Raw genomic sequence first — 27,561 nt, 5'->3', positions numbered from 1 at the left:
TTAAAAGAATTACTCATAACTCCTTGCTGGATATATTAGTGGAACATGGCTTCTGATTCTACTTAATAGGCTTTATAGCTCATTCCTTTACTTTTCATTCTTGTAGAGCAGTAGCTGCAGGTCAAGGACAGTTGGTTGGGTGAGCGTTTTAGTGGCTCCGAGGACCTGCACCTGTCAAGAAGACCTTTGATTGTATGTGTCTGGTTTGGCTGTGGGCCATGTTCTTGTTTATGTTACAACTATGTATTTTTGAAACTAGGCCTTTGGTGCCTTATACGATTGTAATTCTCTAAGTTTGAATATTTATAAATATAAGTTTCAATTTTATTTTTCCCAGTTTCTTATATGGTTGTGTTTAGAGTTTTATTTTCTCGTGGTTTGCTTTGTTTACCTCTTCTCTAAAAGCGATGAGCGCACTCCGACCTGAGTGGCATTCACTACCGTGGGATCACGGACCCGCACTCTGCGACCCTCCGGCATTAACATCATGGGACAGGGGGTGGGGTCGTGACATTGGCTCATCAGCCAGACTTTGGTGACCCGTTAATGAGCCTCTGCTTGGACTATGGGTCATGGGCAACGCTGGGTCGGCATGATAAAGCAAATATGGTCTGTAGTCTACAGTTGAAGGTGGAGGTCCTCATTATTGATTTAATTCCTTGACCATAGAGATCATTTTTCCAATCAAATTAATTTAATTATGTTTCTTCTATGATAGATATTATTTTAGAATTGTTATTTGAATTTTTATAAACCCCGGATATTTTATTTATAAAATTTGTGCTTAAGAAATTAAAGATATTGATTTTTAATGATTTAAATAGTCAAATAATATTCTAAAATTTACTTTTTATTATTTTTAAATAACTGAAATTTTTTGGGGGGGTTCATTGTGCACATGGGCCCACTATACCCAAATTTTATGAGGCCATGTTGCCATCCCTTGGGTGGCATGCCCCTATTTTAGGGGGGCTGCCTATCATGCACTATTTTTATGGATCGATTGATTTTTATTTATCTTAAGTGGGTTTGAGATGATGAGTTGATATGAGCTTTTGATATGGCTTATCTATATAACTTTGGGTTGATAAGTGTGTTCTATCTCTAAGAGATTTGAGTAAAATCTTCTAGAAGGCCTGATGAGGCTTATGGATATATTTTAGATAAATACACTAGTTTCTTGATTAAGTTGTATCTGATGGGATAATGGTCAAACGAAGGGGGGATAATGGTTTAGCACATTTCGTAATGTTAATGCCCATCCATGGAATGAATGGCTCAGATCTCTCACCCCACAAGTCACCCTTGATTGATGGTTCATATTCAATCTTATGAGGTAAGAAATGGGAACCCTAGACCCAAGATTATAAATAGGGAACCTCTCTGGCTCCTCTCTCACCTCACTCTCTCTCCTTTTCTATCTCACACATCCCTCTCTCTCTCCCTATCCTATTTTAATGGGGCTATGCCCCATGCTCTCTCACTTTATCTACTCTCTCATATCTCTCTTCATAAGGGGCACACCCCTCTCACTTCTCCCATCCCTCTCTAGCAAATATCTCTTCTCTCTCTTAGCCCAATAACAGGGGCACGCCCCAACAAGAGATAAACCTTCTCTCTCAAATTTGATCTAAGCCTAGGGTTGGGAAAAAGGAGGATTTTTTTTTAAGCAATATTTTGGGAATTGATCGTAAAGCTTTTGTGAGAGCATACGGGTTCCATTGAAGAGCTTGGTCGAAATTAGCTTTCTCAGTTGATATTGAATGATCGTCGATATCGCGCCATCAGATAGTGGTGACTCGGTGTGGGGTATAATAAGTTTGGTTGAGGTAATCTTCAGCATTCTTCCTTTGTTTCTTGCATATTTAATTGTATAGTCTTTATATTCTCAAGCACAAGATTTTTCGTAATTTTCTTTGATTAAAGAAAATTGGTTTAGTGCCATCAAAGGTTTTAAGATCTTGGATTTGTAAGTTTTTATTTTCTTTGAACCAAGAGTTATTGTAATAAGATTACTTGCATGTGATCTTTGCCAAAAGAAAAGAAAAAGGGTGAGAAAAAAAAAATTCCCCGTCAAGATCACATTGGTCACACTTTCAGGGATAGCAGACTAGCTGCTGCCTCATTGCCCTCTCACTCTCTCCTACACCCCTCTTCTCTTATTTACTCACATACTCTCTCACTTACACACTCTCTCACTCACACACTTTCTTACTCACACATTCACACACTCTTTTACCCACACTTTCATCTTCTTATCTCTTCTCCTCTACTTCTTTACATCTCGTCCTTCACCTCCCCTCTCTCTCTTGAAATGTCTGAGCTATTAGTCTCCACTTCAAGGAGCATGCAATACCGGTCTAGGATACAAAAGGTTTATTCTCTCTTCTTCTCTACTTCTTTATATCTCATTCTTCATTTCCCCTCTCTCTGCTAAGATCGTCAGAGCTGTTAGCCTCTACTTCGAGGAGCGTGCGACACCGGTCTAGGGCGTGAGAGGTATCTTCTCGCTTCATCTTCTTTCCTTTTCTTCTTCTCTTTATCACTCTCCCTTCTTATCTCTCTTTTTATTGATCTCTAGGGGGCTCTTATGATATTCATCTTGGCCAGATTTACCTAGCCAGTATAGTTTCTTGTGAATCCTCTGGGGTATCGAGGCCTTGAGCCCAATACCTTCTTTGTCTTACGGTAAATATCTCATTGAGGATGTTACGCCGAAAGGCTGCCCAATTCTCGAGTGGCTCTCTCCCCTCTCTTTATTCCATCTCTCTCTCCTCTCCTTCTTTAGTCTATTGTATCTCTCTTCTCTTCTCTTTTCATCTCCTAAACCCCGTAAAAATCCCCCTAAAGACCAACTAAAAAGCGCGAACCAAAGGGGACGGCATTCTAAGTTGTTTTATTAAGTGGGTACCTACGTTGTGCAACATATGCAAGGGTGCCGAATCTAGACCGAGCCTTTAGTAGCCGGGGGGCATTCGTGCACCCTGATCCCTACCAAGCAAGGTAAGCCTTACCTCGCAACCTTCTTATTGTTAGTTTGAACCGAACATATACCGCACCATCCGACCCTTATCCCTACAGACACAGGAGCCATCCTCATGCACACACACATGAGCCCTCTTCTCTTCCTCTCTCTAGAACATGAGGGGGAGGACTCGGAAGCGGTTTTTCAAGAGAGTTACTTCCCTCTCTCACGCTCTAAACACTGCACATACATGGGAAAGGACGAGAAATATCCAAGGCCGACCACTGTCATGGAGGGCTAGGTTCCTTGCTATAAACAAGGGCTCTAGTTATCACACTGAAGTGGAATACCCTCACCAAGTAACCTATTTAGCCAAATTACTTCTTTAGATGCATGAGTAAGTGACATATACTCAGCCTCTGTAGAAGACAATGCCACCACATACTACAACCTTGATAACCAACTAACTACATCACCTCCCAAAGAAAAAATATATTCGGTAGTAGACCTTCTTTTATCCAAGTCACCTGCAAAGTCAACATCAACATAACCAGTGACTTTCAAAATTCATTCCACTATAACAAATACTAGAATCGCAAGTTCCCTTCAAATACTGAAGGATCCATTTCACAGTGGTCTAGTGATCATGGCCATGATTTGCCATATATCTGCTCACAACTCCCACTACTTGTGAAATGTCAGGTCTAGTGCTAACCATAGCAAACATGAGGCTCCCCAATGCAGATGAATAAAGTACTCGAGACATCTGTGTCTTCCCTACTTCGGTGCTAGAACATTGTTTTGAAGACTACTTCATATGAGTTGTAGCATTGGTTTGGCCTTCTGCATACTGTAGCGCTGCAAAAAGCTCTCTGCATAACTCTTTTGAGTTAACCAGATTTTCCAATTCTTCCTGTCTCTAAATACATTCATCCCAACTATTCAATTAATGGCTCTCAATTCTTTCCTCTCAAATTCCGTAGCTAACAGAGCTTTAAGTGTTGCAATATTCTCCTTATTTAGTCTTGCAAAAATCATGTCATCAACATATAATAACAAAATAATAAAGCTTCCACCACCATAGCCTGGAAAATAAGCACAATGGATAGCTTCACATCTATGAAAATTCAAACATAACATGAAAGAGTCAAATCGTTTGTATCAACACCTTGGCATCTGTTTCAACCCGTACAATAATTTCTTAAGCCTACAAACCAAATTCTCTTTACCTTCCTCAATAAAACCCTCTGGTTAAATCATATAAATTTCTTATTTTAAGTCACCATGCAAAAATGCAGTTTTCATATCTAATTGTTCCAACTCTAAATTAAGAAAAGCAGCCATAGCTAAAACAACTCTAATAGTGGACATGTGCACAATAGGAGAAAAAATTTCATCAAAATCAATACCTATCTTCTAAGCATACCCTTTCACAACCAATCGAGATATGTGCCTTTCAACAGTATCATCATGACCTTTCTTCTTCTTGAAGACCCACCTACAACCAATTTCCTTTCATTTCTCTAGTAGTTCTACGAGGTCTTATGTTTTATTTTTTCGTAGGGCCTCCATCTCTTCTTCCATTCTCCATTGACCGACTTCATCTACTTAACATGCCTCACGAAAAGAAATTGGCTCACCCTCTTTTGTTTGGCAAGCGTAGGATAAGACATAGTCGTTAAGCCTTACCGGGGCATTTTTAAGTCTATCGAATCTTTTTATTTCAAGATCACCTAAATATTCTAAAAGCTCTTGGACAATTTCAGGTTCTTGGTCCTGACCTCCATCTCGCTGGTTCTCGTGGGAGCATTCCACCTCAACAGTTTTTGCATTGGCTCATCTTTCTTCTTCTGCATGGAATTTTCATTGAAAATAATATCTCGGCTAACTATAAACTTGTAGTCAGTACGATCCTACACTCTGTACCCCTTTGTACCATCATAATAGCCAAGAAAAACACACTTCTTGACTTTTTCATCCAACTTAGTTCTTTTATCTTTTAGGATCAAAGAATATGCATCACAGCAAAAACAACGAAGGAAAGAATAATCACCAGGTTTGTCTATTCAAACATCTTCTAGTGTCTTGTAGTCAATAGCAAAACTGGGCGACAATTGATTACGAAACAAGCTGTACGAATAACTTCTACTAAGAAACAATGCTCTAACCCGGTAGTACTCAACATACAGCTGACACGTTCCATAATGGTATGATTCATCATCTCGACAATACCATTTTCCTGAGGTGTTCCAAGAACTGTCAACTGCCTAGCAATGCCATGCTCACTACAAAAATTATTAAATTAACTAGAACAAAATTCTCCCCTGTTATCAGTTCTTAGACACTTGATTCTCTTGCCTTTCTGATTTTCTACAGAGGCCTTAAATTTTTTAAACAACTAAAGGCATCTGATTTCTTTTTCCGCATATAAACCAACACTTTTCTGGAAAAATCATCAATTAAAGTGACAAAATATGCAGTACCCCCCAAAGAAATAATAGGTGATTCCCATGTGTCCGAATGAATCAATTCTAAAAAATCCATGCATTTACCGGTGGATAAAGGAAATCACAATTTTTTCTGCTTTACAAATAAGCACGACTCACAAAAATCTAAATTAAAAGATTTTAAACTAGGGAGAAGGTTTTTATCGAGAAGTACATTGAGTCTGCGTTCACTCATATGGCCCAAACGTGTGTGCCACATCATAACAGAGTCCACATCTACAGTAGCGACCTCTCCCAAAACTATTTCACTAACAAGTCTGTACAAATTGTCTGCTAACTCTCCTTTTGCAACCACTAATACTCCTTTTGAAATTTTCAGATTTCTTTTTTCACCTGTAAACTTGAAACATTGCTTATCAAATTTTCCCAAGGGCAAGAGACTTCTTCTATGACCCGAAACATGTCTGACACTATGACTCCATTGAACATCTTGAATCTCACATCTCCAACACTATTTTATATGAATCATTATTTCTCATATAAATAATGCCTACATCATATGGTTGGTACTTATAAAACCATTCCCCATGTGGAGTCATGTGAAAGGATGCACCTGAATCAAGTGGCCAATACTACCAAACTTCTTCCTTACCCACAGACAAAACTTCTCCATCTTCAGAAAATGAAATTTCTTCTACTAGATTTCCCTAAGAACCACTTGAACTAATCTTCTCATTAGAACTAGATTTAGGGACTTCATGGTTCCCTTTCTATGCCTTACAATCTTTCCTCATATGGCCTAACTTTCCATAGCTCCAACACTTTACTTTCTAACGCCATCTTGATTTGGATCTTGATTTATCTCTACCCGTAGTTCTCTCCATTGATTTTCCCCGTGATATAAACACATTCCCATAGGAATCCTAACCAGACTTTCACTTAGACTCCTCTATCAAAAGTGCAGAAACAACATAATGAAATTTGAGAGAATTTGCACTACTGAGATTCATAATTATTCCATCCCAAGATTCCAACATAGAACAAAGTAAAATACTTGTTTTGTCTTCTTCATCGATCTTTACATCCAATGACATCAACTTGCTAATCAAGAAATTAAACTCATTTAAATTCCCTTCTAAAGATGCATCATCACTATATTTGAACGTATTTTTCAGCACCTTGATCCTTGATGAGAAATAAAGAGGAAGCAGGTCAATAAAGCCTACAAAACAATAGAAATTTTGACAGTCTCAAAATTGCCCCAAAATTGATCACGATCTTCATCATCACCCCAAAAGGCCACCTGCCAAGTTTCATCGCGATCAAACATGTGTAAAGTAATGAACACAAAGAAACAATTTCGACAAAATCGGCCTCTAACACCCAGAAATGGACCTCGTTTCGGCTTAATCGGGCACTCCAGGATAAAGTTATGGGTAAAATACCAAAAATGGGTAGGCCGCACATTATTCTTGTGTGACCACCTTGCACCAACACACCATTAAAAGTGGTTATTTTTACACGAGCAGTGACTTTTGGACCTCATATCTTGCTCGGTCCAGGTCGGATCGAGCTCAAATTTGTGTGCGTGTTCATCTTATCAAGATGAGAATTTTGATATGTGGTACACCCCATGAAAATGCCCGAGCAAAGTGAAAAACTAGAGAGAAGTTACTGATCCGTGAAGAAAATTGCAGAAAATTCAGCAGCAGCATGTCTCACTCCAAGGGCCAAATCATGGCGCTCGTGTACCCGATCGACATGAAACCAATTGCATTTTGTGCATAAGGTCTATGGCTATCTCCGGTCTGAATCTTGTGTATGATGAACATTTTTATTTTACACACGGAGGTGTAAAAGCTGCTATAAATTTCGATCACCGAATTTCAAGATTTCGACCAAAAACTCAAGACGATAAAATCTTCATTCGGACACGAAATCGAGCTATGTTCGTTGCAACGTGATCATGAAGTTATAATCAGTGTGATTCAATGAAAAATTGAAGAAAAACATCAAGGAATGGCCACACAATGGATCCAAAGTTTTCAAGATTCAAGCAAATTTCAAGTTTCATGATCATGGCTCAAAAACATGATTCATGGCTCGAAGTTGATATCAAATCGATAGCCATGCTGAGCCCCACAAGAAAACAATCATCTATCGATCAAACGGTCATTAGAACAATCTCGGATCAGTCATGGAAGATCATGCAAGTTCTCGAGCAGCAGCAGGGACTATTCTGGAATTCCACACATTGTTAGGCAGAGGCAAAACAGGCTTTTTGCACCCATTTATAGAATTTCTTTTAATTTAATTAAATTATAATTATCTTCAATTCTAGGTAGTTTTTTGGTGTACACTCATGTTTTAGCCCAGTTCTATATAAACATGCAAAGCTTCATTGTAAAGCACTTATTGGGTTCATTCTTAAAGATTCAATAAAGACTTCATTTTTGCTTAAGCTCGTGGGTGCGTCTTGGAGAGAGAGAAAGAGGAGTGAGAAGAAAAGGGTCGATACCCTTCAGTAAGAAAACAAGTTTCAGTAAGAAAACAGGAGAATACAAGCCAAGGGATGCGATTTCGAACCAGTTTTACTATTGGGGGGTTTTCTTCATGATCTAAGAGGGCACCCACGTGAGCCTGCCCGAGTAAGTCCAGAACCCACTTTAAATTCCTCTCTCATCGTAATACTTGCCCGTGTTCTTGAATGAGGTTCTCAAGAGAGCGATCTCAAAGTCCCGGGTCTCCCCAAAACCCGAGCCGCGTGCCACTCGATCATCCATATCCGGAGGGCGAGATCGAGGCACCTAACCAGCTTGGCGACTCCACTGGGAACTTACTACCCCTTAGTTGAATCGTACTTGTTTGGCTAATTTTCTCCTTTAATTTTTTGTATCTACACTTATGGCTGCTGGGTTTTGCAACCCTTTCATCCGAATCGGGGATTTTCTCTTCTCTGCATTCGCGAGTGTCCCCATGGAAAAAGTTCCTTTAACTTCATTCCCATTCTTTTGAGCAAAGACCCCGGATCTAGCTCCCAAGTCTTAATCTGGGTTGGCATGAGGAGGGACCTAAAAGTATCTAACTCCCCATCTCCTCGCTCTAGTGGAACCTCCATCAAGGCGCCTTACATCGGCAACACATCTATTGCCCCACACAGCATTCACCCTACCACCAGCAAGTCACTTGTCGGTCGTATTGCCGAGGTATGCCGGAAGGCTGCTCAGTCCCTTTCTGCAAAAGGCAAGCAAGTTATCATTGCTTTTGTGTGTTGCCGCAAGGCTACCCCTCACATTCCTGCACCACCATGAGTCCCTATCCCTAGAGGCTCGATACATCAAGGCGGGGGCCCTACGGCCTCCACCCCTCACACACAGCACAAGGCTCGTGGGTCACCCACTCAAGCCACACCTCGGGGCAACCCTTATGTTACCTCGAGTCCGTGTTAAGGATTGAACCTTCCAAGGCTAGGTCCTGCGCGCGCTGTTCATATGCATCTCACTACTCAAGGCAACGCCGTTGATGCACCAACCCGAGTACAGAGGAGACGATCTTCTCATCCTCCTACTCTGCACAAACAAGCGCACCCTGTTAGGAGCAGGTCTCCACCTGTTCTCTGAACACCTGCTCGTAGTTCTCGACCTCCTAAGGCCAAACAACTTGCTTGAGCTCGAGCTGACCCTCAGGTCACCCGTGATCCTTCTTCTCAGGGTGCACACGCATTGCTTTCATAGATACCCCCTTGCCCTCGACTCAGGCGTCCTCATGAGTCACCCATTTTTTTTCCTGCTCCTCCTTCTTCGAGCAAGCTCCTTCAGCCTTGGTACTCGAAGACCTTCCTCAAGAGTACCATCTTGAACTAGCCTCGCTATTTCGCTCATGTCTCTGAAACCCACAAGAGAGCTCGGAGAAAACACCTGATGGAAGATCGAGTCCTTCATCCTCCCTAGCCAAAGATGACTCCGGTCCCTGACCCTCATCCTTTGCCACCAGTGGAAATGGAGAAGTTTTTCCACCAGCGGTTCTATGAGGTCAAGAGAGAGGTTCAAACCATTGAACTTCTCACCCTGACTCAAGATCTTTATGAGCCCGTGGACCAGTTCATATCAAGATGGAGAAATTTGGCCCTCGTCATCCCAATCTTATGCCCGAGAAGGAAGCAGTCCAAACTTGTGTGCGGAACATGCGACCCCAGATCGCTCTACATGTTGAGGCCTCTAATCTGACTTCCATGTCAGAACTAATCTCTGAATCAGTCCGCATAGAAATTCTATCACACCACCATAACGAGTCACGACAACAGCCTGTAAGCTCAGGGAACAACCGGGCAATGGCAGCTCTAGGACTAACACCCGGGGCATCCAACAAAAAGGAGTAATCAGTGCAGCCATCACTGTTAATGATTCGAAGAAGGCTCCCTCCCAAACTTTGGACTTCTCCAAACGGGTGAGCACAGCTAAGACAGCTCCCCAGGCAGGCAAGCAACAACAGTCATACAACCGAGTACCCCTCCGGCCAATCTTGATCAGGGTGATTATTTCACCAGGCAGAGGAACAAGGTCTACCCCTTTGAGAAAGAATGGGTCCCTGCACTGTTTCGGTTATTGTTAGAACAAAACATGATCAAGCTTCCAAAAGCCAAGTTTCTTGAGCAAGCTAAGCTCGACACCTAAGCAAATTATTGTGCCTACCATCGAAGGATCAATCATCCCACAGATGACTGCTACATGCTAAAAGATATTATCGAGGCCCTGATCTAAAAGGGTCAAATAAAGCTTGAAGACTTAAAGAAGGCCTTAGGGGCAGCAGAAGCCTCCTATGCAGTAACCATCCAGGAAGAAGATGAAGCCCCTGAAATCCTTTACGCCTTCTCTGTTATAATGCTTCAGGAAGGCATAATCACATGAAACCTGCAAGGCAGTCTTGACGCCTTGCTCTGGGGACTGAGGACCGTTGGTGCCCTTATCACCAAATAAGGGGCCACTATCTGTGGGAATTCACCAGTTTCCATGATATATTCGCAAAAATAATGCGGGAATGTCATGAGTTTTATAACCTCCCAGTAAGTGATCCCAAAGCCACTACTCCGCTAATACAAGAGGATCTTCCAACGCAAGACCTTCGCAGTAATGATTCAGACTCTGCTGAACCCTCGACTTCTCAGCCATGGATAGTCCACCATGGGCAAAGCAGACTCAAGTCTTTAAGGCGAGAAGCAGTCCGCTAAGCTAAGATTGTTCACAAGCCCAATGAGACGAATCAAACACTACCTCAAAAAACTAGAAAGAGACGGGCACCAAGGGCTGCTTGTCGGAGAAACAAGACTGCTCAACCACCAGTTAAGCAGAAATTTCTCAGGCCCCTTCCCCCACTGCGAACTTTACTGGATTTCATTCCTAGCATGATCCTTCTTCCTTCTCATAGAGAGGACCTCCCAGAGTCATCTTCAACTCAGAGCACGTCCAATTATGGTGACAACATTAAAAGCAGTCCCCAACGGTCTAAGCATGGGAAAGACCTAAAAGATTTTCTGCACGCATCCAACCCTGGTGATGACGTAAAATGCCACTTAGAACGGTCTGATGAGGGGAACGACCATAAAAATTCCCCACTTTCTAACCTTCCTCCTTCTTCTTCTTCTACTTCTCATCGTTGTTCTCTTATGTCTCCTGCAGGTACAACCTTGAAATGTCCTGAGTTCGAGGCTCTCGATAGAGAATTCGAAGGAATCAACACCAGAAGGACGCAGAGGAAACGATTGAGAAAGACCCTGTGTAATAACCCTAAAATTTCTAAAACAAAAAAAAAAAAAAGGAAAGAGAGAAAAGAAACTTTTAATAAGTGATGTCCATATGAGCATGATGGTCCTTAGGGACCATCACTATCTTCAATAGCTTCTGTTTTAAGCTTTTTCCTTTCTCTTACCACGTCCTTAGTTGACGTGGGCCTTAATCGCCTCTCGCATAATATTAAGGTAACACCTCAGGTATGAGGTGGAGCCTAATAAAATAATATAATAATATGTTATAAGAATTTAAATTCGGAGAGGTGAGGATTCCCACCTTAGAAAGTTTTGAGATCTCTCTCTTTAGTCGAAACGCAGTGAGCTCTTTCTCGCTCTAGCCGAATTTTTATCGGAAGCTCCCTCTCAAATATTTTAGGTAAGTGACTTCATTATCTTGAAAAATAATCCGTTCGTTTTAAAAATGAAATGAAATAATTATTTCTGCTTTTTATCATGAATTTTAGGCACGATAAATTTTATGTGCAAGCGACCTCATTATTTTGAAAAATAATCTTTTAATAAAATTATTGCATTAGAAATTTTAAATGCTATAAATTCTTAGAAATAAATTTATTTATTTATTTTTTCTTTATTGGAAATTTTAAATGCTGTAAATTCCTAGAAATAAATTTATTTATTTATTTTTCTGGTCTATTGTTAGAAAATTTTAAATATTGTAAAATTATTAGAAATAAATGTGATATTTCTGCTGTTAGTAAAATTGTGAGATTTCTTTCTTTTGTTTTTGAATATTTAGACATTATAAATTTCATGTGCAAATGACTGCCTTATTATTTGAAAACTGATATTTTTTGCAATTGATTGTAGCATTGTCTGTGAAATGTTTATTTGCGAATTGATATCCCATAAATTTTGATAATTCAGTATTATTGAATTTCTATAAGAATTTTTCGAAATGTCTTTACGAACTGCTACCTTTTTAAATTTGAGCCCAAAATATCTGATTGGTTATTTTTGAAATGTTATATAAAGTGACTGTTATTAATGGTTTCAGTGAAATTCGTATTAATGATTTCAGTGATATGCTGAGTACATGATATTGTTGCTTTCGAATGTTTAAAGAGATTTAGAAATACTTTAAGTATGCAAGTGGACTCATCCGGTTCGCTGGTGAGGTATAAGTGGACCTATCCGGGATGCTCGTAGGGATTAAGTGGACTCATCCGGTACGTCGGTGAGGTATAAGTGGACCTACAGGGATTAAGTGGACCTGTCTGGGACGCCGATAGGGATTAAGTGGACCCATCAGGACGATGATGGGGTATATAGGTGACCTACTTGGGACGCCAGTAGGGTAATTTGTAAAATCTTTTGAATTATGCACTACTGTTAAAATGTTATATGCATTTCAATTATTCGGATTATACTTAATTATGTATTTTTGAAAGTGAAACTGTTAATGTAATTCTGCTAATAGATCTCCTTTTTTAAATATTGATATCTTTCAACCATGATTATTTTTAGGATTATGATGATCACTTACTGAGTAGCCAAACTCATCAAACTATGGTAAACATTTTTTCAGGATAACTACGGTTTTATTTTGAGTGCTCGTCAGGATCTACTTTGGAAAGATATTGTAGTTGTGCCTAAGCTTTCTTTTGTTACTTTGGAAACTGTAAATTTGTCTATATATGTTTTGACTGTCACATCTCAGGAATATCTGTATTGTAAATTCTTGGAGTATGACACCCTAGCACAGGTAGTTGGATTCTTGACAGTTGCCGACGCCCTGACAACTAAAGCCAAGGCACAGCCAACTTCTTCAAAGAAGCGCAAAAATTCGAAGCCAAAGAAACGCTAGTGGCCCCCTGAGCTCGAATTTGAGTAGAGACTAAGAGAGTCAAGAGGGCAAAGATTCTACTCTCAGAAATCTTGCCACATGGTACAAGTATAAGAAGTACCAACCAGCATTGGGAAAACACTGCAGACACATGTTCAAAGACCATGTGAGGACACTTCTTACGCCACAATCGTTGAATCTCAAATTCTCTGTAATCTCCAAGTCGAACTCTTGCAGCCTAAGAAACAATCTATATTTATGAAAGATCCTTCCGTTCCTCAATTTGGGGAAGGTGCAGAAATTAGGATCCATCTTGGACCTCTATCGGAGGCGGAGATGTCAAGATCATGGGTCCCTGCACTTGAGGTCGATCAAAAGACCTCTGAAAAAAATGATGAAGAGTTGCAAGAGGCCCCAGAAGAGTGGGAAGAAAGCGGTCAAGCCACAGCGGACACGCTTGTTGAAATAAATCTTGGAGACGAAGCCGAACCCAGACCCACTTTTATTTCAGTGACTGTCTCTAGGACAGAACAAAGATTTCACTACTTTCTTGCGAGCAAACCAAGACGTCTTTGTTTGGCATTACCATGAGATTCCTGGTTTAGACCCTTAAGTAGCGGTCCACCGTCTCGGCATTGATCCGACTGTCAAACCTGTCAAGCAGAAATCAAGAAGGCTCAAGCCTAACCTTGAAATGCAAATAGACGCCGAAGTTACCAAACTCAGACAAGCAGGCTTCATTCGTGAAGTCAAGTACCCGAAATGGCTAGCAATGTGTTCCAGTCAAGAAGAAGAATGGTCCAATCAGGTCTTGCATTGACTTCTGCAACCTCAATACCGTCTGTCTCAAGGATGACTTTCTGTTGCCATTCACTAAGATGCTCATCCATTCTACAGCCACTGCCAGATCTCTGGGTATAATCAGATTCGGATGGCACCCAAAGATGAGGAAGCCACTGCGTTCTTGACTGCAAAAGGGGTCTTCTGTTATATAATGATGCATTTTGGATTAAAAAATGCTGGTGCCACATACCAGAGAGCGATGATCACCATCTTCAACGACATGATGCACAAAGAGGTGGAGTGTAATGTAGATGACTTGGTGGTAAAATCCGAAGAGAATGATGATCATATGAGAGACCTTGAAAAGGTATTCAAGCAGTTATGCCTTCATCAACTTAAAATAAACCCGCTAAAAAGCGCTTTTGACATGGGTTCGGGAAAATTCTTGGGGTTCATTGTCAAACATCGAGGGCTTGAAGTAGAGCCAATCAAGATCAAGGCGGTCCAAGAAATGTCGTCGCCAACTACACTGCAAGAACTGCGCTCTCTTCAAGGGTAGCTAGCGTACATCTGCAGGTTCACCTCAAAGCTCTCAGGTCGCTGTAAACCTTTTACACATCTGTTAAAGAAAGATACCCCATTCATTTGGGATGAAGCATGTCAAGCAGCCCTTGACGACATCAAGCAGTATTTTCTCAATCCTCCGGTACTTTCTATACCAGTGTTAGGAAGACCCCTCATCCTGTATATGACCACTCTAGATGAGTCACTTGGGGCATTGTTGGCATAGAACAATGACGAGGGAATAGAACTACTTTATACTACCTCAGTTGCAGAATGCAAGGGGCCGAGAGGAATTACCCCCTATAGAGAAGATGTGCCTGGCCCTGATCTTCACAGTAAAAAAACTCTGTCATTACTTACTTGGTCATGAAGTGAAACTTACACCAAAATTAGATCCTGTGAAATTTCTCATGACACGCCCATACTTGTTGGGATGCCTTGCTAAGTGGAATTTGACATCAAGTATGTCCCACAGAAGGCCGTCAAAAGCCAGGCCTTGGTTGACTTTCTTGTAGCTCACCCCATACCTGCAGAATCTCCTCTATCAAGAGACTTCCCTGATGAATAAGTGTTATGTGCTGACTCTGCTCATGCGTGGGAATTGTACTTCGATGGAACCTTCCAATCAGATCGAGGAGGCACCGGAATAGTATTCCTAACTCCAAGAGGAGGAGTATTGCCACTTTATCTTTCTCTCGCTCAAGCCGATTCTCATAATGAGGCAGAATATCATGCCCTTATAATATGGTTGGAGATAGCTTTCGACCTAGACTTGGAGCAGCTCAAGATCTATGACGACTCTGAGTTAGTTATTCGACAGCTCAAACGGATCTATGACGTGAGGAAAGATACTCTTAAGCCTTATCACAATACTGCAAAATCATATATGGCCCAATTAGAAGATGTATCCTTAAGTCACATCCCCAGGAGGTTAAACTCGTAAGCTGACGCACTTGCAAAACTCAGCGCTACAATTCAATTATCCTCATCAGGACCCACGTTTGTCTGGGTGGAAGAATGGAAACACATTGAACTAAGAACCGAGGTAGATGCGGATGATGAGAGAAATATCTTCCCCGAGTACCCGCCTTATCCATCCGAAGCACTTCTATCAGTTAAAGAAGTAATCAAGATTGAATAAGAAAAGACAGAGTCAAGACACTAAGGTCCAAAACCAACAATTGGAGTTCTTCGATCCAATATGCACAAAAATCGAACGGGTAGAAGATTAGAGAGAGCCCATCACTAGTTTTCTAAAATATGGCAGGCTCCCGAAAGATCGTACTGAACGCAGCACCATACGTCGAATTCTACCAAGTATACTCACCTTGAAGGAGATTCCATCTTCAGACGATCATTTGATTACATTCTTCTTAGATGCGTGGACGTGCAAGAGGCAAATAAGGTATTAGAAGAGGTACACTCAGGAATTGGTGGACTACATCAATCCGGTCCTAAGCTCTATGAACGGATACACAAATTGGGGTATTATTGGCCTTCGATGATTGTTGATTTCTTGAACTACGCTAAGAAATGTCAGATTTCCAAGTACATTCAAGTCTTGTTCACCAACCTCCAGAGCCCTTACACCCTACAGTAGCATCATGGTCCTTTTCACAATGGGGTGTGGACATTATAGGGGCTATTGACCCTCCTTCAGCAATGAGCCATGTCTTTATTTTAGCTGCAACAGATTATTTTGCTAAGTGGGCTGAAGCGGTCCCCCTTAAGCAAGTTCCTGAGACAACAGTGGCCAACTTCGTTTGACATCACATCAAATATTGGTTCAGAGTGCCCGACCGGATTATATCTGACAAACGGTCCTCAATTTAGGAATCACCACATTGATCGCTTGGTTAACTAGTTCGGTTTTGAATGGAGGTACTCGACTATGTACCACCCTCAGGCGAATGGCTTAGCTAAGGCCTTCAATAAGATTATGTGCAATGTTTTATGAAAGTCAGTATCAAAGACAAAGAATAACTGACATGAGAAGCTTCCCGAAGAACTATGGGTTTATCGTACTACTACATGAAATGCTATTGATTCAACTCCTTTCTCTCTGGTCAAAGGGGGTGAAGCAGTTTTACCCCTTGAAATTCAGATTCCTTCATTACGTGTCGTTATACATCAAGGACTAACCGAAGATCAGAGAGTTAAACTTCGGTATCAAGAATTGGATATGCTCGACGAAAAGAGGCTAGAGGCTCAGCGGAACCTTGAACTCAACCAAGGGAGAATAAAGAGGGTGCAAGTCAGTCAACGTCCGCTCATTCCCTCGTGATGATCTAGTTTTAGCCATCAAAAGGCCGATTGTAATGCATGGGCATTGTAAAGGGAAGTTTGAACCCAAGTGAGAAGGTCCTTTTATAGTAAAAAAGGTCTCGTCAAACGGAGCTTACATATTATCACATCGTGATTGAGAGGAGGCAATGCCTCCTATCAATGGGCGATACCTAAAGAAATAATATCCATAATGCATATTCAAGAAAAGAGACTTAATGCAAAGCAAGCAAGATAGTCTGAACAAAGTCCAACTATTTTTATTATCGTAAAAATGAGTTACAATTTACAAGCCAAAAATCCCATTATTAGGGAGGTTACAAGTCTCTTGATTCTGAGGATAAGATGATGGTTACAAACCAAAATCTGTGGTTTCGCTCTTGCATCTGAGGATAAGAGGATGGTTACAGGCCAAAAGAGTTCCTCTCCTCATGAAGAAGAAGCAAACTCATAGAAGAATTGCTCTCCCAGAAGAAGTAAACCCACGGAAGAATTCCTCTCCCAGAAGAAGAAAACCCACCAAAGAAGCACCCTCATCATGAAGAAGAAGCCAAACCACTTGAAGAGTCAACTTCAATTCATCTGACGAGTGCCACCATAAGAGGATGGTTACAGGTCAAAAGAAGGAGCCAACCATTTCCAAGTCAGCTTCAATTCATCTGACGAGTACACCAAACATACGAAGCAGACTTCTCTGGCAAGGAGCTAACCTATGACGGAGAGCATACCCTGTTCACAATGGATGCTCTTCCACAGAATAACATGGACTTCACTGTTGTGCTAGAGGACTTGGCTTCCACCAGGCATCACAAGTCGGGCCTTACCACTGATAACTGTGATTTGAACCTAGCACCGGCTGTGTCTTCCAAAGGCTAGTGTCGGCTGCTTGGTTAACTCCCAGCGCCGGCTATGTCTTCTGAAGGCTAAGTGTCAGTTGTGCTTATAACCCCCCAGCGCTAATTTCCTTTTGAGGGTCAGCGCTGGCTGTGTCAGTGTCGAGTGTGTTAGCGCCGACTGTGTTCTTAACAAACCCAGCACCGGCGGTATATTTTAAGTCAACACCAGCTGTGTTGTGGTTGTTCACCTCCCAAGACTCCTCATTTTCAAGGTCAAGTTCCCTTCGTCTCCCCAACGGTTGACCTCCTGAAATAGTTCACCTCATGTGATCGTTCTTTCGGTTTCCCGTCGAAATGCCCTTTCTACTAACGAAAAACCCTCGCAACCATTCGCCTTCCCCATGACGGTCCACCTGTAGTGACCATTCTGTTCCCTGACCCTTTGGTCTCCCGTCGAAAACTCATTGTGAGACTTTCCCTGCCTACGCCTTGGCCGGGAACTCACAAAAAAACAGCCGCCGGAAAGCCTCTGCAATGCCATCAAGACATTAGGAAACCACTAATGTCCCCCGAAAAAACTCCCAAAGAAAGAAGAAATGCCCACTGCTGCACTTCCCACCTCTCCAACTAGCAAAAACACCGTCGGAGTTCTCCTGCTTCTCAAAAAACCCCCTGTGCTCATCGAAAACTCTAGCAACTCCAACTAATCTTTCCTCCTCTGCCGATGTCTCCTTGATCGACCAGAGCCTCCCCTGCTTTTCCGACAATCCCTTGACAATCTTGCCGAAACCTTCCCTGTAAAACCATTGCTGGAATCCCCCTGCTTGCTAGAGCTTCCACCAAGAACCCTCTTCTTAGCTCAAGAAAATTTTGTTTAACTTTTTTTTTTTACCTTCGGTGAAAAGTGGGAAAAATGGGGTTTTACCCCCTTATATAGCCAATATTTCCCTCAAACGCCCCTCATAAACTAGAAATCCCAATCGCGTCCAAGGAAAACAAATGACGATGGGCCGCTTCGGGCTTTGATCTAAGGCCCGAGGCAACTCTCATTGCCACCTGTAAACAAACGGGCTGGATCGGGTCAGGCTTTGACCCGAGGCCTAGGTAAAGTTTCATTACCGCCTCATCAAATGACATGCAACACAAACCAGGACCGGGTCGGGCTCGGGTCATGGCTCGAATATTAATCCATACCCAGCGCCAGCTACATGGTCGAGGTTACCTATCGCCGGCTGTGTTTCAACAACCATAGTGCCAACTGTGTGCTCGGCAACTCAGCGCCGACTGTGTTCAAGCACGTGTTGTCCTCAGTGCCGGTTGTGTTTTTAACAATCTAGCGCCGGCTTAGTGGTTAAAAAGCAGTGTCGGCCCATCTTCAATGCTGGTTGCGCTTTCGAAAACTCATCGCCGGCTGAGCACTCGCAAGAAATAACGGTTGCTACACCTGGCATCGACTGTATTTTAAACATCCTAGGCCGAAGCCATGTTTGTCCTATTGTTATCCCCAGTGAGGTTACACCTTGACTCTGACATATTGCCCTAGCAAAGTGGAACCTAGGTCGATCAAAATCAGGTCATGACTCCTCATCCCCAGTAGGAGAGTCATGCTCGTACTGCATACTATTATCCTTAGTAGAGTTACGGTCATTCTTACTGCTGCAACCCCCAGTGGTCTGCCTCATGCTTATTTATTATGCCTTCAAGCTTATAAAAGACCCACATTTGTCCCCTCTTCCCCAATAAGGTCATCTTTCTTATCTGGATCCCTCATCGGTCCTACCTATCTTTTCCCCATGGAATCAAACTGCTACCCACAGACCTATTCCCCATGAAGTCTCACTTACAGGGCGATTAAACTACATGTTCCAAACTATATGACCTTAAACTATAGTGGAGATCTAGTTGCACAACCTTAAATTGTACGGTCCTAGTTGCATGACTCTAAACTGCATAACCACGGTCCAAACTATATGACCTTAAACTATAGTGGAGGTCTAGTTGCACGACCTTAAACTACACGGTCCTAGTTGCATGACTCTAAACTGCATAACCACGGTCCAAACTATATGACCTTAAACTATAGTGAAGGTCTAGTTGTACGACCTTAAACTGCATGGTCCTAGTTGCATGACTCTAAACTGCATAACTACCGCCCAAACTATATGACCTTAAACTATAGCGAAGGTCTGGTTGCACGACCTTAAACTGCATGGTCCTAGTTGCATGACTCTAAACTGCATAACCACGGTCCAAACTATATGACCTTAAACTATAGCGGAGGGCTAGTTGCACGACCTTAAACTGCGTGGTCCTAGTTGCGTGACTCTAAATTGCGTAACTACGATCCAGCTGTATGACCTTAAACCATAGTGTACATTCTGACCTTATGACGTTAAACTGCTTTGCACAGGTCCCGAAGGCATGACCTTAAGCACGCCCCCACATATGCGCACACGCATTTTACGTGTTCATCATTCCCCAGTGAGTCTCACCCACGCTCACAAAAAGGCGAACCATCCAGATACCTATACCTGTCGTAAGCTAGTGGGTCACCCACCTTTCATACATCATCCATCTGACACCGGTAGCCTCATGCCATCTCCCCAAAAGTGAGCTAGAACCACTACCATACTCACCCCATGACCTCTACAGACTGTCATTCATCACTACCACGGTCCAGCTATATGACCTTTAAATTGTAGTGTACGTCCTGGCCACATGACATTAAACTGCTTTGCACAGGTCCCAAAGGTATAACCTTAAACATGCCTTCACAAAAAAAAAATGAAATAACGAGCATGGTCTGTACCTTAATAGGGGAACACCATGAGTAAAAATGATGGACGAGCATGGTCACGAAACCATGAGTAAAAGAGTTCCGTGAAAATAAAAACCCAGGCATGGTGAAAACCTAAAAGGGCATCGTGAGTAAAAATGAAAGAATAAGGGTGGATATGGTCGTAAGGTCATGGGTCAAAGAGCCCCAAAATAAAAGGAAGTTGGTAAAAACTGTCTATACGACACCGCTTCCTAAGTTCAAGTAAAAATCCATAAAAGACGCTTGGACCAATAAACAGGTTGATGCAGCGCTTGCCTCAACAAGCGGCTTCAGCCCTCACTCAAAAAGAAAAAAATCCTTGATGTTACAATATCAGGGTCCAAAAAAAATACAAGCTCTAAGGAAAGGATTCTGACAGCCTGAGTCCAGTTGCAAAAAGGACTCGAAGGACAAAAGATTCACCAAGAAAGAAAGGAAAGTCTCATGAAGAAGAGTATCATTCCCAAGAGGTTACAAATGTACTCCAAGATGCTAGAGACGCCTTGAGAAGACTAAGTCAGCCATGACTTTGGACCTGCTATGTAACGAACTGCACAGCAGTGGGTAGGGGTGGTTGTACCCAAAGCTGGTCACCTCGATAAATTGAGGTACCCTACCCTCCAAGGAACAACTGGTGCACGATGCAGACGATCTCCAACAAAAGGCTCTTCAGCACAACAAACAAACGAGAAAGTCACTCCGACGAACCAAAGATGCCCCAAGAAGGTTAAGTCAATCATGACCCTGGAGTGACAATCAAATGATTGTCGTAGCTACAAAGCAGTGGGCAGGGGTGGTTATACCCAAAGTTGGTTATCTCGATAAACTGAGCTACCTTGCTCGCTAAGGAACAACTGCTGCATGATGCAGATGAGCGCCGACCAAAGGATCTTTTGTTGTCTATCCAAGACAAAGAAACCCAGACCAAATGGGAACAATACCTTCCACATGGCACTCAATTGCCAGACGGGCGTGATTCTAACTGGCAAGGTCCGTACAAAATCTTCAGCTTCAGAATCACAAACAGTCAACACGAGGGTGAGGACTTCGACAAGTTCCCTAAAAAAAGTGTCTTCTCCCCCTAAAGTCTCCACAGACGGACCCACGAACAATGCATCCCTACATTTGCGCATCCTAGTTGCACCATTTCGTGAATCTCCTCGATGATCACGTGGTCTTATGGCTAGAAAGAAAAAAGTAATGAAACTGAAGGACATTTTCTGAACATTGTCCTTCTCGCTTCTCTCGAAGAACAACATTCGGTGAGGCATGCTATTTGAACGCATTTTTCAGCACCTTGGTCCCTGATGCGAAATACAGAGGAAGCAGGTCGATAAAGCCTATAAAACAGTGGAAATTTCAACAGTCTCATAATCGCCCCAAAAATTATCAAGATCTTCATGATTACTCCAAAAGGCTACCTGCCAAGTTTCATCACGATCAGACATGTGTAAGGCAGTGAACATAAAGAAACAATTTTCGTAAAATCGGCCTCTAGCACCTTGAAATGGACCCCGTAACTAGAGCTATATTTTTGGTGTGTTAAACAGCTATGGGACCACTGTCATTGGATCCGACATGATTGAAAATCCTTAAGGGGTCAAGTTTTGGCTTAATCGGACACTCCAAGACAACGTTATGGGTAAAATACCGAAAAGGGGTAGGCTGCACACTATTCTTGTGTGTCCACCTTGCACCAAAGCGCCATTAAAAATGACTATTTTACATAGTCAGTGACTTTCAGGCCCTATATCTCACTCCTTCTAGGTCGGTTCACACTCAAATTTTGTGTGCGTGTTCATCTCGTCAAGACGAGTGTCTCAATATGTGGTATACCCCGTGATGATGTCCAAGCAAGGAGAAAAACTAGAAAGAAGTTGCTGATCCGTGAAGAAAATTACAGAAAATTCAGCACCAATACGCCTCACTCGAGCGACCAAATCATGGCGTTCGCGTACCCGATCGACACGAAAGCAATTGCATTATGTGCATAAGATCTGTGGCTATCTCCGATCTGAAACCCGCGTACGATGAACAGATGGATTTCACACATGGAGGTATCAAAGCTGCTGTAAATTTCGGCTGTCAGATTTCAAGATTCTGACCAAAAACTCAAGATGACAAAATCTTCATCCGGACACGAAATCGAGCTGCGTTCATTGCAACGTGATCATGACGGCATACTCAGTGTGATTCAACGAAGAAACTAAATAAAAACATCAAGGAATGAGCGCACAATTGATCCAAACTTTTCAAGATTCAAGCAAATTTCAAAGTTCATGATCATTGCTTAAAATGATGATTCATGGCTCGAAGTTGGTATCAAATCGATCGTCATACCAAGCCTCACAAGAAAACAATCATCTTTCGATCAAACAGGCATCAAAACAACCCCGTATCAGTCATGGAAGATCACGCAAGTTTTCGGGCAGTAGCAGGGACTGTTCTGGAATTCCACACATCGTTAGACAGGGGCAAAATAGTCTTTTTACACCCATTTTTAGAATTTCTTTTAATTTAATTAAATTGTAATTATCTTCAATTTTAGGTAGTTTTTTGGCATACACCCATATTTTAGCTCAATTTATATAAACATGCAAAGCTTCATTGTAAAGCACCTCTTGGGTTCATTCTTAAATATTCAATAAAGACTTCATTTTTGCTTAAGCTCATGGGTGCATAGTGAAAAGGGAGAGGAGAGAGAAGAAAATGACCGGTACCCTTCGGTAAGAAAACAGGAAAATACAGGCCGAGAGAGGCGATTCTGAACCAGTTTTATGACTGGAGGGCTTTCTTCATGATTTAAGAGGGCGCCCACATGAGCGAGTCCGAGTAAGTCCCGAACCTACCTTAAATTCCTCTCTCATCGGTTGGTAATACTTGCCTTTGTTCTCGAACAAGGTTCTCGAGAGAGCGATCTCAAAGTCCCGGGTCTCCCGGGTCTCGTGCCGTCTGATCATTCAGATCCGGAGGGCGAGATCGAGGCATCTAACCACACTCATCTTGAGATTGTAAGGTTTCTGACAAATAAATATTTTATTAAGAAGAGACTTACCTTCATGAGTATTTTTCAGCTTGTCCCATAAATTTTTCGTGGAATTTTCTAAGGAGACATTGAATAGAATAGACTCATCAAGTGCCAAGAAAATATTTGCCCCTGCCAATTCATCATTCTCATCAAATTCCTCATAATCCATCTTTTTCGGTTTATTTTCTCTGCCTTTTAAAGCCACTACACAACCACTTTTCACCAACACCGCATGCATCTGTAATTTCGAAGTTGAGAAATCCGAACCGTCAAATTTTAGAATTTTATATATGGTTGAACTTCCTCCAATCATCTTTAAATATCTACAATCTGCCACAAACCTTATGCCCAGCAAGGATCAAAAACAACCTTAAGGCTCTGATACCAATTGTAGAGGATAAAAACCAAGGTTTGCCAAAATAAGGGAAAGAAAAATAGTGCAAAAAAATAAAAAAACATAAACTCAAATATTTATGTGGTTTGACAAGTTGCCTACATGCACAGGGCAGTAAAGTTCTCTTCCACTTATGGGAAAAACATCATGCAAGCATGGAGAATACACCGGATACAAGAGATTCCAAGCTCTCTCTCAAGCCGGTATTTCTCTCACTAAAATACCTATCCAATGACTAAATAACTAACCCTTATCTCTCTCTCTGCAAAGTTCAACCTTTATAAAGATAAACAACCCATAGGGGTCACGTGAGCCTCTTTACCCATTTCTAATTGGACTAGATTTCCTATATCTAAGGGGATTTACTTTAAACAACCCATAGGGGTCACGTCAGCCTCTTTACCCATTTCTAATTGGACTAGATTTCCTAAATTTAAGGGGATTTACTTTCCTACACAATAGGATCTTAAACACATCACGTATTGTTCCTAAAAATAGGAAACAATGGATTCATCACCTATATCCAACATTATAATGATGAAAAACATTAAAAAATATATTACAAATAAATTTTTTTATTTTTTGAGATTTTATATAATTTTTTAATTTTTTTAAAAAAAATTTCGGCTGGTCACTAAAACCAGCCGAAACTGGAACTTAATCAATTCCGATTTATCCGAGCGGTTGCCAATTAGACCACTCGATTTTTACTTCAATGTTGTGGAGAGAGAGCAGAATAAAGTAGGAGATATAGAGCCCTCATCTGTTGGGAGAGAAACAATGAAGAGAGAGCCAAGCAAAGAGAGAGAGAGGGGTATAGAGATTGTGGAGAGAGAGAGAGCAAGACAAAGAGTGACGGGGGTAGATAGAGAGCGCGTAGAGTAGAGAGATCCGATGAGAGAGAGACCGAGACAGAGAGAAGCTTGAAAAGGGAGAAAAAATTGAGGATAGAACATACCTGAGAAAGTGAGTGGACATGGCGACGACCCGAGCTGAGAGATCCACATGAACCCAAGAGAAAGGGATTATGGGGAGAGGAGAGAAGGAAAGGGAAGTGAAGAGGGAAGAGCGAGGGGAAAGGAAAATGCAAAGAAGAGAGACGTCGAGGGATTATGGGCTTCATATAGAGTATCTCGATGAAACAGAAATTTCAATCCCTACTATCCATTCTATCTATCATTCAACAGTCCCGATGAGCACCCACTTCCATTTGGAAATACTACATCTTTTGTTATTATTTTTCATATATATATCAGCCCATGGGCATGAGCACCCATTTAGAAATGCTAGATCTTTTGTTATTATTTTTCATATATATATCAGCCCATGGGCTGAAAAAAACATTATAAGTCCAACGATCCAAATTGAATCTGGGCCGATTTAATATTCAGAGTTGTATTTCATAATTTAATTTAAATTTTTTTTCTACAAATCCATATCACTTGAAATTTGGAACATCTATTCTTAAAAAATTATAGAATCTGATAAAAATATCAAAAAAAAATCGCATTAATTAAATTGACAAAAATATAGTTGAAAAGTTCCAGGGGCATTTTGATAAATTTGGTTTTTTGCAAATTATTTTTTAAATATTTTTATTAAGTGAACCTTGATGAGAAGCGTTGATGCTCCAAATTTCATGTTTTTTAGATTTATATAAAAATTATTAAAATTATATTACCGAAATACAGTCTTGACTATCAGATCAGCCCCGATTCAATCAGGGTTGTTGGATTTATACTATTCTATCAGCTAGTGGGCTGACCCTAGCATGTCACTATGTCATTGTAGTATAATGAAACCACACTTCTAAAACCACCTTGTTTGTAGCATTTGATGATCCCAAAATTTACACTCTCTTCATCTCAATAATCAATTCTTAAAAATTAAAATTCAACTTACATCCTAGGTCAAAATGAGGCCCCTCAACAATAAATTTGGACCATCTATTTTTGTGAATTTTAAGATCTAGGCCTATATAAATTCAAAATTAATTTTTTCTTTTTTGATATTGTTAATCTATTGATAATAAAATTATCCAAAAAAATTGGAAAGGGAAAACATCTTTCTAAAACCTAGATCTAGGCATCTCACTAAAATAGACAATCTATATTAGTTGGGCTAAGAAAATACATGTTTATTCAAATTTTACTCTTTTGTGATTGTTAATTAGCATGAAAAGAGTGTATATTCAAAATTTGGAGTCAAATAAATAACCCTAATATGATTTTTCAATATTGCTTTATTATATTACTATAGAAGTTTTGTATAAAAATGTCTGTATGGGGCAATTCCATGCAATGGTCCTATAGTAATATAACAAACAATCTTTAAAAATTATATTAGGACTATTTGCTTGACCCCAATTTTCAAATGGGACTATATATTATGAGACCATTTATTTTTAAAAAAATTACATTATTATCGGTTTTATTTGTCGTTATTATCAAAATATCTAAAACTTTTTGTTGTTACTCATATGTCTTTTTCTTATTACTTCATAACACTTCAAAAAAAACAAAAAAAAACACAAAACAAAACAACAAAAAAAACAAAAAAACAAAAAAACAGAAATAAAAACAAAGACCGAATTGCCCATATTCAATTTTTCAAAAAAAAAAAATGAGTCTGACTTAAGTTTTTGAAAAATAGCCCCATCCGTCTCTCCTACCCTAACCTTTACGTCCTCTTGTTTTCTGCAATTTTTTCTCTCTTTCTCTCTTTCCTCTCTCTCAATAAATCTGTGCAATTTCTTCTCTCTTTCCTCTCTCATCCTCCTGCCCTTTGCCTCTGTTGCTTCCCTCTCTTCACTCTGAAACTTGCCTATTTTCCTCATTCCTATCCGTCAAATCTCGGGTTTCTTTCTCCTCTCGGTGTTTCTCTCTCTAAGCTATCTTCCATCGATCATTGACTTCTGGTCTGTATTTTCTCTATCTTGGTGTTTCTTTGGAACTCCCATCTCTACTTATTGGTTTTTCGCTCTCTAACCTCTTCCATCCTCAGATGAGATTAATTGTTCCTTTTCTTTATGTGATTTTTGGGCCCCCATTGTGTGAGGACCAGTAGCTGCCACTGTACATTTTTATTGCACATTGCGATGGTGCGGAGTGCTGATGCACTTCTGCTTGGAGAATATTGGACCATGAGTTTTTCGTCATAATTTTTTAATATATTTCCATTGTTTTATTACAAAAGTTCGAGAGAAAAAAGAGGAGCCCCAAAAAGTTCATGGTCAGAAAGAAACATGGTTAAACGGGCTTAAACGGATGCGGCCCAATTTCCGTTTTTTAAAAAACGAAATTGGTTTAATTTCAGTTTTTAAAAAACTGAAAATAGGTAGTTTCATTTTTTTTATTAAAAAAATTGTTATGAAGTTCAAAAAACGGATATACGTTAATAACAAAAAATAAAACGAATATATACGTAATTTTCACATTTATTTTTGGTATAAAGAGCTTACAACAATTTTTAGCCATTGGATGTAAAATCTAATAGATAAAAGTGTGATAACTTTCGAAAAAAAATATTTTAGAATTTGTGCTTAAATGATAACATATCATCAACCACTCACTTTCAAATGTAACGACTAATGATGATTGGGATTCCCTTTTTAAGGAAAAAGTTTATATAAGGATGCTACCTTATAATGTAGAACTACGGATGTACCTCAAAAATCCATCGGAAAAAGTAGTTTTAATGTTGAAACACCCTTTGATTGATCATCTCGACATCGAGATGTATGACTATGAAGAATAAAAAGATTTTAAGTCTCAAAAATAGTGTATTTTACAACATATTATCAACTCCATCCATTTTCAAGATTTTCATATGTTTATAGATCTACTTGATTTTAA

General features: G+C 40.6%; 1 long non-coding RNA gene across 1 annotated transcript in view; it reads right to left on the bottom strand.

The window, feature by feature from the left end:
- Positions 1-24,904, bottom strand: part of LOC110006719 (uncharacterized) — a 53,154-nt gene extending 28,250 nt beyond the window's left edge. The window contains exon 1 of the long non-coding RNA XR_016050495.1: positions 24,666-24,904. This is a non-coding gene — a long non-coding RNA (uncharacterized LOC110006719). The remainder of the gene's footprint in view (positions 1-24,665) is intronic.
- Between the last annotated feature and the right edge of the window lie 2,657 nt (positions 24,905-27,561).

Source organism: Amborella trichopoda, chromosome 2, assembly GCF_054954075.1.
Source record: "Amborella trichopoda isolate Santa Cruz 75 chromosome 2, AtrichopodaSantaCruz75HAP2 v2.0, whole genome shotgun sequence".
Classification (NCBI taxonomy): Eukaryota; Viridiplantae; Streptophyta; class Magnoliopsida; order Amborellales; family Amborellaceae; genus Amborella; species Amborella trichopoda.
Note: the sequence above shows the minus strand (reverse complement) of the source record. Positions and strands in the feature narration are given on the sequence as shown.